We start from the raw sequence: 18,708 nt of genomic DNA, 5'->3' as shown, positions 1-18,708 counted from the left end.
TGCATGGAAAAGACAACAGGTATCTTCTGTAATCTTCACTGGATAGATTAAAAATACTTTATGAAAAAGACAGGATGAACTGGAACAGTTAGAATAAAAAGTTGAAGCAAACAATGAGACATACATTTTCTCCCTTCTTGAATAGTGTGGAGTTCAAACAATATCATTGGAAATAGTTTTTACACTTTTCCTAACATAGTGTTACCCTCATTGTCTTGCAAACCATCCTTGAGGGAAACATGTTAATTTCTGAATTATAGAAGAATGTTTTAAACTGAAAGCTCAAGTTAACTTAAAAACTAGAACAAAATTTATGTAAATCTTATTTAGAAACTTACAATGTCAAGGATGTTATTAAATTGATTTAAAAAAAGTAGAGAAAATGTGGAAGAATGTCCTTCCCCTTAAGAGGAACATCCAAATACAACGGTGTCACCATTAAACTTTGACTTCTCTAAGAGAGACTTGCTGATGTGAGAATTCCCACAGAGTAGTGGGAAATTTTCCATCTGAAAAAGATAACTGGGCAAGACAAAAAATAGAAATGAGAGCCTAAATCTCTACTAATTTGGAAGATGTACATTGTTATTATGACATCATTGTGATAGATGAGAAATGACAGGGGCCTCAAAGGCCCTTATAGAAAAGTTGCGAACCACTCCTCACGATTCTTTAAGAGAAGATAAATAGTGAGGTTCTGACATCCCAGCTATGCTAATGGAGATCAGAGGATAGACAATCTTGTCATAACTGTAGTTATTCGTCTAATGCATTGACTGTACCCTTGGGTTTGAATGATCTTGGAATTCTAATTCTTGTTTTAATCATATCAGTCTGTTCATAATTCATTCAACCAATACTTCTCAGTATGATATAACGACATCATAAATACATGGAATTCTGAAAGCTGGAAAGGCTCTTAAATGTCCAAACTTTGCTGCCAAAGAAAAAATAACTCCTATTCCTGAAGGATGGCCATCTCTAACATATGGCATTGCATACTTTCTGAATCATCTTATTACGCTGTTAAGTATTTTTAATTTCTGGCAAATTCTTTTAACATGAAGCTGAAAACTGCCTTCTCAAAACTTTCACTTATTGGTTTGGTCTTCTGTCCTCTGGAGACAAACAAAATCTGAAAATTATTCTATATATTAACAGTATTCCAAGTATTTGCAAACAATTATTATAACCTGTTAAGTATTCTCTTCTCCATGCTAAATAGTCCCAATTCCCTTAGCAAATGCTGAGCTGGTTTAAAAATATCCCCTACAATCTCAGAGGCTCTCTAATCATTAAACCTCTAAGCTAAACAATAAAGCAGACATGTGCTTTCAGTACAAAATAGGGTAGAACGTTTTAATCATGATTAATACAACTTAATATTATGCAAACTATGAAATAAATTGGCCTATTTTCTTTCACTATCTCAAAAGCATTACTTTGGAAGTAAGAAGTTAATAAGTTAATATATATTTTTGTAAATCCTAAAATGTTTCCTGTGTTTTTACATATGAAAAAATCTACCATGTTTTTGAAGGAAAAGCTTGTTTTAATTTCAGGATTTCTATTCATATATGATTTTGGTCTCAGGTGACCACCCACTATAACCTTTCTGAATCCTATATCTGCCATTAATATATTAGCTATCTTACCCAGCACAGTCATCCATGATTCCACTAAACACATGTTTCTGAGTACTGATTAATTATTAAATACTTTAATAGTTGCAAATGATAGGGTGTCAATGCCCTGTCCGCACAGAGGTTACATTATGGTTGGGGTACGAACAGGGTCTGCATATCTAATTTTAATGAATCTTTGCAAATCTCAGCATTCATTTCACTTGCTTTAAAAACTGTACAGTTACATGTTTTTTAGTAGAGTGACTATACAATTTATTGTTGAAATGGGGGTGATTTTGAGAATGAAGAGTATTATTAATAATTACATTATTTTTAAGCAAAATATAAGCCTATCCATAGGAAAAACTATGCCTTTCCATAGGAAAAATTTTTATAAATTTTATAAAAATTTTATAAAACATACGGTAATAATATATTTGCCAAGGTATTTTAGAAATATAGCCAGTTTTGGTGGATTGTCTGTTGGATCTTATGTATATGTTGCATCTGAAATTTCTCATAGATGTTTTTTAAACATGATTTTCTCATAGCCAACTAATATGTACTTGTTTTGTGTGTGTGTGTGTGTGTATATGTATATGTATATTTAAGTTGAACCAATTGAAATAAGATTATATCACTCAATTACATTAACAATCTTCGTGATTTTTAAAATTGGTGCTAAGTCTCAGAAACTATTTCACAAGATAGAGCAGAGCTAGCATATTATTCCTTCCTTTTAGGCTTCAGTGTCATTCAGTATAGCTCTGTTAGGCTGCAATAATTAGTATCATCCAATCTCAATGATTTAACTTCAGTGTTTATTTCACTATATGCCCATTGAAGATCATTAACAGTCTCTTCTCTGCATGGTTATTTAGAGAACAGGCTTCCATGATTACCTGTACTGGGAGAAGAGGTCACTAAGACAGTTTGCAATGGCAATTAAATGCCTCCACTTGCAAGTGACACGTGACACTTCCATTTGTATTTCGTTGGCCAATTCAAGCCATTTTGCCAACTCCCAGAGGACAGGCAATCCTCTCATGGCCTAAAGGGAGAACGGTACAATGTACAATTAACTTACTAAACTCCTACAGCCCCTTTTCATTAACAGCATAGTCTTAATGCTTTTAAAATGCTTGCAAACATATTACTAATGGGAGTCAAGGATCCTTTAATTTTCTGGGTTAGATCATAGTGTATTAAATTAGTTTAAACACCTATCTTTTAGAATACAGGGTTAAATCAATTGGTACAAATACTGCTTTGACATAATGACTAATGTTATGAAGAACTTATTTTAAAATATAACATACTATAATTTAGAACCACCAGAGTCTCACAAGCATAGAAGTAATCAATAATAGATATATTCTTAAAGGAATTCTGGAAAATAAACTACTATTTTAAATGAACATAAATACTGATAAAAGAAAAACAGTGAAGATATTTACTAGAGATGCTGGACCCTTTTCAAAGAATTTATTATTGTTAAGTGTTACATGCTATTCGCAGTCATAAAACAAGGAAAATATGCTTGATCATTGAAATATGTGTTCAGGGTTCTTATCAACCTATCAGTTGCTAATTGCTACAGACACTTTTAATGTAACTTGGCTATTGGGTTTCCCATACATTCTTGACCACCTTTATTTCTAAAAATAGGAATTGGGGGCACACATATGGTCAGAATTTAGATTTTAAAAATGTTTTCTTAATGGCAAAAAGAAATTGTCCTTTTTTTAGGCTTAGTTATTTGGCTACTTTATAAGAAGTGTATTACCTTTTTTTTTTTTCCTTGAGAGAAATACCAACAAAAATGAACCTCACATTGTTCTTGTTGAAAATACCTTTATTCATCTATTTAAGGCTCCACATTAGTCTCTATTCCACGAGTGTGTGTGTGTCTGAGTGTGTATGTGTGTCTACTAGAACAAACTCTCAAGAGTGAAAACTCAATGACAGAAAATAGAAATGTGTAAAAATGGATCTGTGGAAAAAAAAGGTAACAACTAGATGGAAGTGACCAATGAGTAAGAGAAGTCAAGATGCATCCCTTCCCTGGGTGTAATAAGTAACTATTTCCCATATAATAATATTTGAATGTGTATCAATCATATTTTCTACTGTATGTGTTTCTGTAAACATAAAAATTACATTTCTGCTTCTGTCAGCAATAGAAATCAAAAAAGAAAAAGCAATTAAAATTATATTACCTATATACACAAAAGACAATTTGGTAGAGGAATCTAAGTTTTGAATTTATTTTTAAAGCTCAATGCTGGGTTCTAAATAAAATGAATTTCAGTAAAGTCAGCATAGCCTCCAGAAAAAGTATTTTCAAATAAGTGCAAATATTATATGTGGTATTGTTTTATTGGCTCTTTTTTTTGCCATGAGGCATAAGAGTGATCTAATATAAACATAGGAAAGAAATTCCATTCAGGATAAGCAAATTGCAAGGGAAAAAACTGCACTGAAGATCTATCACAGTTATTTTGAAGCTCATGTTTTCTAAATGCTTTTGCTTAGAAATAGAATCCAATGTTATTCATTTCTTTTTTCTGTGTTACGTAGACAAATTTGTAACTGGTGAGGAATGGCATTGTAATGCACAGGACTGTACACGAGATAGGAAAGTGATTTGTTATATACACATATTTTGCTACTCCTTCCACTATCATAAAGCTTTCCATATATCATGATTAGCAAAACTAAATAAAACAGAATCTCTACTGATAGATGTCCTTTCCCCCAGATTGCTCTTGACATTCAGATATTTGCACATTTGCCCACTATTCTGGAGTATAAGATCAGTGCTTAGTTGTTTAGAAATTCATAGGTCGGCTGCCTGTAATTTCCTTTACCTGTTTACCTCTTTGTTTTTGAATTATTGACAGAGCCCTGCACAGTAAAAATCTTTCCTCCTTTTCCGTCTCTGCACTGTTACCAACCTTCCATCCTGTATTATACTTCCTTAAACAGAAATCTGAGGATCAACCTAGATCTCTCCACTCCATTGCTTTATCTTCCAGTCCAAAACAGTGTCTTCAAAACTCTTCCCAAAGTCAGTCCACACTTGGCCTAGTTTATACTTGAATCATTTTTCATGTAAAATGCTAGTGGACTAGGGTTCTTATTTTGGATCTCATATGCCCTATCCTCTAGACTGTTTCAGTGAAAGGGATCTAATTTGCTTCCCTTGCCTAATCATTTGACTAATGAGAAACAGTATACAGCGTACAATAGAAATCCACATCACATACTGAATCTCACAGGGTCTCCCAATAACTTTGTGCTGTAGGGAGAAGCGTATCTGTTATACACAGTTAAGAGAAAATGAACTTGATTCTTCAGCAGCATTTAATATCAGCTATCATGTCCTCTATCTTGAAATACTGTATTTGCTGGCCTCAACGTCAGTGGCACAGCACTTTTTCTATAAGGCTTCTTTCCTTTTCAAATTCATTCTAACAAGTCACTTAACATTAAAATTCCTCAAGCCTGTCCCAAGGTCTTTTTGCCTTGTTCCCATCACTACACCTCTCTACTCCATTTCACCATCTATATACCACCATTTCAAAATAGTCTTTGAAACACTATATTTTGAGTTAACTACTTAGTATTTCTTTTAAATGTTTCTTGGGCATCTCAGATTTTATGTTTAAAATTACGCTTACTCTCTTCCTTTCAAACCTTACCTTCCTGCAGTGTTCCTTTTACCAGTGATGTCAAAAGCATCATTCTAGGTGTGCAAGCTCTAAGCCTAATAGCCATCCTTTACACTTGTCTCTTTATCAGCACCCTCACTAGTAACCAAATCCCCTACCAGGTTTCAACTGTATCTTCAACCACATTTATTCTTTTACCATTACCACTTTACCCCAAGTTCAATTGCTTTGTAATCCTCATTTTTTAACCTTATATATTCTTGTACAAATTTTATCCATTCAAACTGATATTTTGTATGAAGTTTTTCCTCTCAGGATATTTGATTATCTTTAGCACTGGGGCCATGACAAATGTAGATGGGAAGACAGGACAGATTTCAGAAATTTTATAAACATAGGGAGATAAAATTTGGAATACAGAGCTCCCATGGCAGTCAGCATTTGAGGGACCCAGATGGCACCGTGGTTGTCCCTTTGGCGTATTTAAAGTAATTGTTAAGCTAGATATGACAAGATACAAAGAACCTAATAAAAAGACATCGAGACAGCGCAAAGTTTCTGGCAGTATCGTGACAGTAAAAAGAAAAAAAAAAAAATCAGGACCAACCATGAAGTGAGGACTACAGGAAACACCTCAGGCATTCAGTTGGGACCATGCTGGATTGGGACCCAACCAGTGGGGAGGAAGGAGGAATAGAATGAGCCTCAGAAAATAGATCCTGATCTCATTGTCAAGTCCATGCCCTAATTACATTAGTGTGAGGGGTCACTACTTCAACAGCCCACTGGAGGATACAATCAATCTACTTGTTATCCAGAACTTAACAATAGTTTATATATATTATCTGCCTTTCAATCAAAAATGACTGAGCATATCAAAAAAGGTCAGGTAAGGCAAGTACAGATACAGAAGCAAGGTGATGTGACCAATAATCAAGAGAAAATATGGCTAAAAAAAGCAAACTGATACTTTGGAATTAGTAAACAAGAACTTCAAAAATGACAAAGGAAGATCCAAAGAACTAGGCAAATTTAGCCTCCAGCCTAAAAGTTAAAGAGAATTGATACCAGGTGGAAACTTGATCTAAAGGAAGGAATAAAGAGCACTGAGAAAGAGAAAATGTGTAAATATAAAATATCATTCATGTTAAAAACTGAGTAATATAAAAATAAATTATATTTTGAGGTTTGTAATAGATGAGTATATTAATAGAGGCAAAATATATGAAAATAATATCCATTGGATGGGATAAAGTCTAATAGATTGTACCATTTTAGTTTCTTAGAATGTCTATAAATAAATATAATATTAAGTCAAGGTAGACTAGGATAAGATGGTCATCACTATTTTACTTCTTAGAGAAAGAAATAAAGTGACAATATAAAGAGGTAGAAGTGAAAAAGGTAATGGAGAAGATTAAAATGAAATACTGAAACAATTCTCAATACCAAAAAAGGCAATAAAGTAGTAACAATGGAGCAAGGAAGAGATGGAACAAAAATATAAGCAGGAGGACATCAAATGTAAATACAGTCATAATATTTAATTACACTAAATATAGACTGAGTAAACACTCTAAATAAAAGCTGAAATTATAAGATTGTATATAAAAACAAGACCTATATCTATCTATCTATATTTTTTACAGTTTATGCACGATGACATAGATGGTCTGCTAGATCACATTTTAAGACACAAAAAAGTATCAATTTAATGGGATTCAAATCATACAAAATATGTCCTCTTATCACAATGGAATTAAATTAGAAATTGGTGAAATATATCTAAAATCTCCAAATATGTGAAAATTAATACAAATAGGGACAAATACATGGCTTAACAGTGAAATAAAGTCATATTTAAGCTGTATAATAATAAAAAGACATATTACCAAAATATGCAGGACACAGCATAAGCAGTGCTTATAGGAAATGTTATACCTTTGTATACTCATATTAGAGTGGAAGAATATTGTAAAATCAAAGATAAAAGTTCTGACATTAAGAAACTAGATAGTATATGTGCTTATTTTTTTATCCACTTGGACTGTATTAAACTTAAAGAGATTTTAAAATCTCCTGGTATCAATATTTTTGAATTTCTCCTTGGAGCTTCTGTAGTTTGTGCTTCATGAACGTTTTTCTATGCTATTATATGAATAAATATTGATATATATTCTATTTTGTTTTACAATTAAATATGTTAGCATTATAACATGAGTTCTTATCTTTACTTTTTTTTGGTTTTAGTTCTAGTCTGGCAAATATGATATTGACCATTGCATTTTTAAATTTGGATTTGCCTAGTAAGTATTTGTTCTTTCTACTTTTAAACTTTCTGAAATATCTTTAGGTGTTCTCTGGCTTACAGTTGAATTTTTTCTTAGACAAGCTAATTTTTTTTTCTTTATAAAAATTAATTTGACCAGAAATTCAACTGAAATTCTAACAGAGAAAGAGAGAGGAAAAAGAGAAGCAGAGTGAGAAAGGGAATTTTACAATGTAATTTGATCTTCATTTTTCTTTTCTCTCTCTCATATATATGCTGATATGCAGGGAATCTTGTCTTTATGTCTAAAAGATTAAATTTATATTTGTTTGCTGATAAAACATCTTCAGTCTTCTCCTCCTCCTCCACCTCCTTCTCTTCTCCTCCTTTTTGTAATGATTCCCTACTTCAAACATTATAAGCATTTTTATATGTTTCCTCTTTTACCACAGCACAAAATTTGAACATATTTTTTCAGTAAACACTTATCAAATTTGTTTTATTTTGTATATGCTCTTATCACCCTCTACCAATTTATGCTATCCTATATCTATATTGTAAAAATACCACAGTGTCTTCCTTAGATCCATCAATTAGGCTGAATTCTACACGTAAATTTATGTTCATTGTTCCACACAAAACTTATGCTAATGATTATTCACTTTATTTGTCAGAAGCTCTCTTGTTATTTGATATATGAAAAGGGCTTATGTCAACAACATCCTGAGCATCTTGCAAGTGTGTGACAGTTTTTATACAGCCACTGTGCCTGAAAGTCAATTTGTCTGGATATAAAACCCATGACTAAATTGGCTTTCTTTGTGCAGGCTAAAATGTTACTCTATTATCTCCTGGTATAAAGTGTTGCTGTAGAAAAATCTGATGCTAATTTGATTTTCTTCCTTTTATAAATGAGTTTGTTTTTCTCTCTGAAGTTTTATTCAAAGTTTAAAGTATTGCTAGAATGTATCTTGGCTGATCTAGGATATTTTTTCCAGTTATGTGCTGTAACATCCTCATATATAGAGTCAAGTCATATTTTATTTCAGAGTGTACGTATTAATTACAAAAGTTTAGTATTTGTTTTGTGTGCCAGTGCTTTGAATTTCTCCTGTGGAGACTCCAGTTATCTGTATGTTAGACCTTTGTTACCTATCTTCTTTAACTGTTACCTTTCACATACTGAAGTTCTTTCCTCTCTATCCTTTTTAAATTTTTTTCTCCTTTCCATCTTTTATTTATTTTATGATGCTATTTGTGCTATTTATTTACTTTTGGTGTTTTCTTGGTTAATCTTCAATCTCAAAATAAATACTATTGTCATTTCTAATCTTTCCCGGCATAGTATCAGATCTTTTTTTTCTTTTAAAAAAAGTATATAATTTCTGAATTTTTCATATTCTAATTTTTCCATATTGCTCTGTTTATATCTTGATTAAATTGTTAAATTACATAATATTGTCTTTAATTATTAACTTGAATTTTATAAGTGCTTTCTAGATATGTATTTCTATTAGGCATTTGTTGTTTCTTATCCTGTTCATCATTCTTTTGTATCTTAAGGGACAATTTATGTTTTAGAGTTTTCTTGCTATCACAAATATATACTTCCCTTGGACTTTTCTCCTCTCCCTCACAAATAGTTACTGTTGCCTCACAAGACTTCTATATTTTGATGAATACTTTTCATTCAACTTTTTGTTTCCTGCCCATAGGTATCTCATTTTGTCAGCCAAATTGCTCAATCTCTATTAGTGGAGATGTTCATGGAGATTCAATCACTGTGTCTATGTGCCTGACTAGCCAAATGAATTTTTTACCTCAATACTGAAAGATTAAAGATAAATTTTAAACCAATGAAACTTAGAATGCAGATGGATAAGCACTGTAAACATAGTAGTCAACAAATTTGCTGAGATAAGAGGTTGTACATTATCTTCAAAAATAAACTATTTGTCTAGAAAATGTATTTGTAATTTATATATTTTAGGGTAAAATTTAAAGTGTTTTTTGCAGCTGGGTTAGAGGGCTCTGAGTGATGGTGTAATAAATTTCTTGTTATTACTATTTATTATATTCTTTTTCCTCATCATATTTTTTCCAGTTATTGTTATAAAGCTTCCCTGCTGCTTTTTCAGCACTAGATTGTGACAGATGTTTAATGAAAGTTGAAAGTGTTTTTATACAATGCCATAAGCTTTTCAGAAGAAAGACAATATGCAAATTTAAATCATAAATAACTGAAGTGAGAATCAAGATGCTTTCTCAAAGGAATACATAACTAGTATCTTTTAAAAAAGATAAAAAATATAATGGCCTTAGATTTAAAGGATTATGAAATTGAGGAGGACATAATTCTAAACAGCTTCATTTTTTAGGAGAAAAAGTTTACTTCTTTTTTCATGAGAGTGTCTACCTAGACAGAGAAGAATGTGACTATACGGTGCATTAGGTAAATGGCTTTACCAAAAATTATTGTATAACTAGAAAATATCTTCTAAAGGAGAAAAATAATTTAAATTTAAAACTGGTTGTTTTCCAAAACCATCACCATTTTGGAGGAATTGTTTAAGTGAATTATGACTCTTTTTAATGGGACATTATTTTCACAATGATATTTAAAAAAAAAATTAATACAATGAAATACGTTCATGTTAAATAGTGTTTTTATATTTTGTAGTGGGGTGCTTATTCTCATCTTTTTGTTTCTTTCCAAGTGAACAGTGTTTCATTGGTGAAGCACTCCTGACCTCTATCTACCATTTTAATCATTCTCTCCTCATGGTGCATGGACAATTTTAATATTATTGGTTTATTTGAGAGGAAATGATGGCTTATTTTCAATTCAATTCTGAAATTTTCTTTTTTAGGACCAAGGTTTTTGCCTGAAGCAGGATTTGATTCTTACATCAATCAGGTGATCAATACTAGCAGGGCACATCCTTCAGGTTGGGGAGCTCTGCTTCAAAGGTGCCAGAGAACAGGTAGGTAGTTCTGTCCAATTGTGGGATTCAGTTAACAGATAAATTTGGCTTTTATACCAGGTAACTTAAAACTTATTAATAATATTTTTTCCTCATTTTATTTCTCCTTTTTTTCACAAAGTGTACCAAGAAGAAGGGTACTGTTTAACAGGTCACTATAAAATAATTTCCCTGGTTCATTTAATGATTCACAAAGACTCAAAGGCAACTATTTGGCAATACATACACCAATTAAAATCAAGATAATTCATGTTTCAGAATTCTATCTAATTTCCTTCTAAGATACTCATGTGATTTCCAGTACTCAAAAAAATATGAGTTATTGATCAATTGTTTCTCAGTATTAATCCATTATGTCTTGGGAGTATAGTGTAAAACACAGATGCCAATGAGTGAATGTAGAGTTGAAACATTTAACTTCCAATGGATGTTTAAGGTAATAATGTATAATTTAGGTTTTCTTAACCACCTGCACACAAATTTTCAGAAGCTAATTTTAGAAAGAAGATTCAAAAACTCCTAGTAGATTAAATGGTACTACAATATTAAGAAGAGTCAGACTTAATTCTAGCTGAAATGATTAAGAGCCCACATTTGGAGAAATAGCAAAAATCAATCCTAATTTAAGAACTGTATGAACAAATGAACATTACAAATTATTATAATAACTATGAATTATTATTAAAAATAACCACCAGAAATTTTGTTTTAACCTTGTCTGCCCACTGTTTCTTGATTTTTCTAAACTCCTAGAATGCCATTTCTGTCTTGACTCAGAATTAACAGCTTAAACAACTGATCTCTTATCTATGACTCTGTCCTGATATTATAAATGCCCATAATAAAATCATTTTTTCAGTGGTGTGCTGGAGGTGGCTGTTACTAGCACCTAAGAGTTAAATTTTCTTTTAAACTCTATCTTCATTGAAATGGTGTTGGTAGCTTGAACTCAGGCAAGAGTATCTGTGCCATGAAAAATCAATAAATGCATTAAATCAGACCTACTACCCCCAGCTAGCTGTGAAATATTTACCACCACATTATTGAATCTTTGGAAGCAGAAAGTACATGGAATATAGAATCAGATATAAGTAGGCTCTAATTCCAAATTTTACTTGCTATTTAATTTTAGAAATGTATCTAAATCTCAGTTACTTATTTATAAAATAGGAACAAAGTATTTTTGCTGTGATAAATAATTAAATGTGTAAAGATACAGAGTTAAAAGATTTGAATCAAATCAGAATTCAGTGAAAAATGATATGTAACATATAATCACATATATATCTTACATAGAATTAAGTTGTATAGTTAAAAGAGGCCTGTGTAACCATGTTTTTCTTCTAAACATGATACCAGGAAATTTGTGGATTCCCACTTTCTTAGAACATAAGAAGTTATCCTGTCATCTTTCTCACTAAAGTGAACAAAGCAGAAAACCACCAAAGCATATGGCATACCTTCAGCCAATATAAAATTTCAATTTATATATATATATATATATAATGTTATTCTTAAATAAAATTCATTATGACTTATTTACATATTTAGCTTTATTAGATGTGTAAATATGGCTTAATTACTATGAATTAAGTAATTTAATTAATAGTAAACATTAATTTACTATAGTAAATGCCAGTTTGTTCTCAATTTAATTTTTTTTAAACCCAAAACGTTTATTAAATGACTACCATATGTGAGCATGCAGGTAGTGGTTACAGAGATAAATGAAGCATTGTCCTGCCTTGAAGTTTTTAACAGTTTAGAAGGGGTGACAGTCATATAAATGTATGACTATAATAAAATATGATAAATGATAATTATGAAATTGTATATAAAATAATATGAAAGCATAAATGGATGAATAAATCTGACTCATAATAGCTTGCCTGTGTGTTGATCATTTTTAAATATGAGGTTTCTTCTGTAAAAATATTAATTAAAACTATAATAACATTTCTTTTTCATATAAATATTTGAAACATCCTGTAATTTGTGAGGAAAAAAATATCTAACAACACAAACTCATCAATAGCAAATAATGATCACAAGTAAGGATGTTATATTTTTCCAAAACAACCTTATGATATGACAGTTCCTCCTAATTTATGACCTGCACTACAGCTCTAAAAGTCAGCATTCATTCCTTTCAACTTTAGTGCTATACCAGCGAAGCAACAGAGTCCAAAAATGATGTATCATCCCATTGATTTCAGAGCTTCCGTGGCTCCTCTTAAGAATTAAACATAATTTATGACATTTTTACATTCATAAATTATATTTATTAGAGAGGCTTATTGTTTAATAACCTTTGGGCATATTTATAAAAGTAAGAAGACAATCTCTGCCACTGCAGCTTCAATTTAATAGGCAGCAGAAAAACAAAATATACTTAGCCACATGAAATACAAATGAAAAATAGGTCTAAACAAAGTCTGTTCTAAACCTTGGGAATATAAAGAAAGACGCTAGCATTTCAAAATTTACTCTGGTTCTGGAAAAGCAGTCATATTTATTACATTTTTTGTGTGTATGCTATTCAATGACATATTCTAAGTTTAGGGACATGTACTAAGGGCATGCATTAGACCACCAAAGAGAGTTAGAAATAAAACCAAGAACCAAAATAAAGAGTACACTTCCAGGTTTACAAATGAGGCTACATGATGGCATGGGAACCAAAATTTTTCACTCATTAAAGTCAGCATGGCTTTGGGTATACTCCACTACATCTTTAGCATTCCTATTTCCAATGCAAATTTATTATATTACCATTGAAGTACTTAATCACTTTCCTTTTGTGGAGAAATCTAGTATTTGTATCAAGTGATATGGAAGCGTAATACTGATTGATGTCAAGCAGAACGTGAGGTAGGATAATTGTTGTTTTCCATGTTAGGAAGTTTATAAGAGAATTATCTATTAAGTTAATAGATTAGGTATAGAAAATTCATTCCTATACTTAATGTGAGGTTTTGTCCTATGATATTATATGCCAGGAAAGTTTATATATAATGTTAAAGGGAACAATTTATGGCATCTCTATTGACATTGTTATTGTTTAGAAGAATTGTCACAAGCTTTGTATGCAGTACTTATCCCAGTCCTGGACACAGTGTAAAATTTTGCGAAACTGTCAGTTATAATACTTATCATCATCATTATCATCATTTAGACTGTGACCAAAATTGTAGAGTTGAATTATGGAAAGTGAATTCCTTGAGATTAATGCTGTCTTCCTACTGGTTACTGACTAGACTTTTATCTAGTACTGAGAGTAGAACACCGTACCTACGGAAACAGCATTTAACCTTCTCAAATGGAAATATGCTTAATTTTTCGGTTCTTTATAAATGTTTTCACAGTTCAAGATAATAAATAAAAAACCAAAGTTGGACACTTCCTGACACCAATGAAGAGATTTTATTTGGGCAAAATATTTTTAGGCAGTCATTAATGCCAGAAATGCATCTTCAACCTACAGGCCATGGTTTCTTACACATTTGGAAGTTAATATTTATTGATAATTCTACAATTACATTATGCACAAAAAGGAAATAGTCGACATGGGCAGAAAAAGTGTTAAGCCTGAGAATAAAGCTACCGTTTGATTCACATGTCACTCATCAGGAAAACTGAAATAGAGAAACTAAAAAGCGTAGTTTTTTATATGATAGTTACTGATCACCAATCAAGCTGGAAGACAAGACGTATTATCTATTAAACAAAAGTGTGTTTTAGTTGCTATTTAGGTCAACACATATTACACATGCAACTAAACATGCTTATAATCACTCATTTGTTTAGTTATTAAAAAATGCCCTACCATATTGAAATTTTCTGATATTTCTGCCAAGAGAAATGAGTGGTCATAATTTAATTTCTCCATCAATTTTATGGATTATTTTTCTGAATAATTTCCTAAAAATTATTACTTTAAAGTGTTATTTAGCTTAAAGTGAAGTATGTATTTAGGTACTACACCTCATATATTGATTAGCAAATTTGATTTTGTGTATTAAGAAAGCACACTGTCAGAACAGGTGATCAACATGTAAAGAAAATAATAATATGCAGATGTTTTATTCATTCTGGGATATAATAGTTTAATTTCTAAAAGTTAAATATTATTCTACTAACCAATTTATCTTTTCTTATCTCTTGATATTATGTTCTAAATAGATATATTGTCTTCATTATGTTAATTTTTTCTAGAATCTTGCTTCATGCCAAGCCTAGATGAGTGCTCTAGTGATTTCTACCAACACATTTAAAAAACTGTAATATAGGTTTTACATAAATTCTGAAGAAAATTGAAGGAGAGGAAATAATGCCCAAATCATTCTAAATGACCAGGATTGTTCTGATACCAAAGTCTGTAAAACACATTACAAGAAAAATACAGACCAATAACTTTACGATGATAGATGAAATAATTATTTTAAAAGTTTAGCAAAATGAACCTTAACGATATATGAAAATGATAGTATATCATGAACACATGTGTTTTAATCCCAGGTTGCATTCACTTTAGGGTAGCAATTAATATAATTTGCCATATTAACAGACTGAAGAATAAAACCATATGGTTATTTCAATACATACAAAAAACAGCATTTTAGAAATCCAACATCCAACCCTGAAAGCAACTCTCAGAAATCTAGGAGCAGAAGAGAACTTCCTCAAATGATAAGGGGTAGTTTTGAAAATCCCATAGCTGACATCACTAAAAAAAGAAAGACTGAATACTTTTCTCCCTCTAAGATCAGGAACAAAACAAAGATATCCTATCTCACCACTTTCATTCAACATTGTATTAGAAATACTAGCTTGTGCAAAAAAGAAATATAGAAAACATCCAGGTTGAAAAAGAAGTGTAACTGTCTTTCTTCAAAAATAACACAATCACTCCAAGTAGAAAATCCTGTGAGATAAACAAAAATTTCCTAGGACTAAGTGCATGGTACAATATAAGAAGATTGTGTTATACTATATCAATATTCAAATATAAGTTATATTTCTATAAATTATACCTAACAATTTGAAATTCAAGTAAAAGGATCATATGATTTACAATAGTATCAAGGAATACCTGGTTGGGGGTAAATACGAAAAAGTACATGCAAGGATTTTACACTGAAAACTAGAAACTACTGCTAAGGTAAAGTAAAGAAGACCTAAATGAGCGGAACTATATACTGTGTTCATGTGGTCACCATGTAGTTAAGAAGTCACTATTATGTATATTGACACCACGGTTACATCATAAGTCCAATAACAATTCTAGCAGAATTTTTTTGTAGGACTCAACGAACACATTCAAATAATGACATGGAAATAAAAAAAGACCTAAAATAACCAAAATACTGTGGAGAAGAAGATGACGCTAAATAACTATTTTATCTAGTTTTTAAACATTTGTTACATTGAGTTCTGTATGTAAGGAACTTGGAAGTTATCACTCCATCCTAACAAGTAAAAACCTGAATACTGAAAAATCAACAACTCTTCTTGGATCCATAGGAGAGAAGAAGACACGGGGAAAACCATTACCTTCAAAAATAAAGAGTAAGACAGACAAATAGAGGGAACAGCAACTTACCAGAGCAGAAACTCATGAGAGGAAACTGCTGAAGGAACCAGTGCTGGGGTTGGAAAAGCTGAACTACAAATGACAAATTGCTGGAGGCTCAGTGAGGGCAAGTCTGAGAGTTAAAAACTCCAGGGGTGCCCAGTCATAGTGTTCCCCGCCACCCCAAACCAATATGGTGAGATTTACCTCTAGGAGATGGAGCAGGTTCCTATAGTAAACATCAGAGAAAAATCCTCTTTTGCTTCTGGCTTGGGGAGGAGGAAGGAAACCATTTTGACATAAGCCAGAGCATTCTGTTCTTCCTAACAAGCCTTGCCCTCAGGAGAAACTAGTTAAGCAGGGCCTCATCTGCTGAGGTACTGTAAGAGCCTAAATGACCTGAGGAAAGGGAAATATCCAACTCCAGCCTGCTTTTCTGCTTTTCCTGCCTAAGGGAGGAGATGGGAGAGGAAAAAAAAAGAAAAAAGAAAAAAAACAACTGTGGCACACTGGTGAAGTTCTTAACTGATCTAACAGATAACAGTTTATTTGAAATAATAATACCAGTAATGTATATGATTATGTATGCTTCTGTATAATGCATGTGTGTATTATATATATATATTTATGTATGCTTAAGTATAAATGCAATGAGAAATGGGAGGGAGGAATTAGAATTACTTTATTATAAGGTATTCATATTACCTGTGAAATAACTGGTATAGTGCTATTTCAAAGTAGAGTTGAACTAGCTGTAAATGTATATTGAAAACTCTAGGGCAAACATTAAAAAAAATTTTTAAAAAAAGAAGTATAACTAATTTGCTAAGAAAAGAGAAAAAATGGGATCACATAAAATGCTCAGTTAAAACCACAAAAAGCAGAAAGAGTGGAGAACAAAAATAAAGAACAAAGAACAAGGGCAACAAGTAGAAAACAGTAAAGAGTTATCATGTAGCTACAATTATCAAGATTCTGAGTTTGGAATAAAGATAAATAAATCAATGGAAAAGAATATAGAGTTCTGCTACAGAACTGACATATAGATAGTTGATTTTCAACAAAGTTTCAAAGTTAATTCACTGTAAAAATGATAGTCTTTTTTATTAATGATGCTGGAACAACTAGTTGTCCACATAAAAATAAATTTCAATTATGTATCATTACACATACAAAAAATAACTGAGTTAACGAAGAAAAAAACAGGAAGATATTTTTGTGACACTAGGTTACGCCCAGATTTTTTAGATGCAATATTAACAGCATGAGACAGAGAAATAAGTCGTTTATTGGATTTCATCAAAATTAAGAACTTCTATTCTTTTTAAGATGCTGTTTAAAGAATTTAAAGCCAGCCACATACAGGGAAAAAATAGTTGCAAATCACACATATACAGTAAATAAAGTGTATCCAGAATGTATAACATATATTAAAACACAATAATTATTTTAGAAGTTTAGCAAAATGAATCTGACAATATATAAAAATGATAGTACATCATGAACAGATGTGTTTTAATCCCAGGTTGCATTCACTTTAGAATAGCAATTAATATAATTTGCCATATTAACAGACTGAAGAATGAAACCATATAGTTATCTCAATAGATACCTAATATAAAACACAATAATTAGGAAACAATAAGCCCAACTTAAAAATGGACAAAATATCTGAACAGACACTTCACACACACACAATAAAGAATGGAAAGCAAACCCATGGAAAGATGCTTAGCATCATTATGCACTAGAGAAATGAAAATTAAAACCATAATTAAATACAACTTTAAACCTATAAAAAAGACTGAAAACAAAACAAAGCAACAACAATGACAAAGAAAAACCAAATCCTGGCAAGGTGGTAGACCACTTGGGACTGTCACACCCCACTGGTGGGATTGTAAAATGATAACTCTGTTTGGAAAATAGTTCCACAGTTTCTTAAATATTAAACATATGCCTAACATATAATGGAGACATTCCACTCATAGGTATTAACCCAACAGAAATGAAACATATTCTCATAGAAATAGCTGACATGAAAGTTTAGAGCAGCTTTATTTGTAAAAGCCCCAAACCAGAAACAACCCAATCTCAAACGGCTGATGAATGGATAAACAAATTGAAGTACAGCTATTCAATGGAATACGGCTTATCAATTAATAGGAATGAGCTACTGATAACCTGCACAACATGAACAAATTTCAGAATTCATATGCTGACTAGAAGAAGCCAGGAAAAAAAAGATTCCCTTTATATAAAATTCTAGAAAATGCGAACTAATCCATAATGACAGAAATGGATCGTTGCCTACTGGTGGGTAAGGGGAATGGAATGAGGTAGAGAAGGATTAGAAAGAAACACAAGAATTTGGGTGTGATGGATATGTTCATTTTTTTAGATTTGATGATGGTGTCACAGGTGTATTTACATTTCAAAACTCACCAAATTTTACTTTTTAAATACATGCAATGTAATGTTTGCCAATTATATCTAAATCAGGATTTTTGTTTTTGTTTTTTGTTTTTTGTTTTTAATTAGAAGAGAGGACTGAGAAGAAAGCAGCATGCTAATATTTAAGGTC

Source organism: Camelus dromedarius, chromosome 6 (genome assembly GCF_036321535.1).
Source record: "Camelus dromedarius isolate mCamDro1 chromosome 6, mCamDro1.pat, whole genome shotgun sequence".
Taxonomy (NCBI): Eukaryota; Metazoa; Chordata; class Mammalia; order Artiodactyla; family Camelidae; genus Camelus; species Camelus dromedarius.
Note: the sequence above shows the minus strand (reverse complement) of the source record.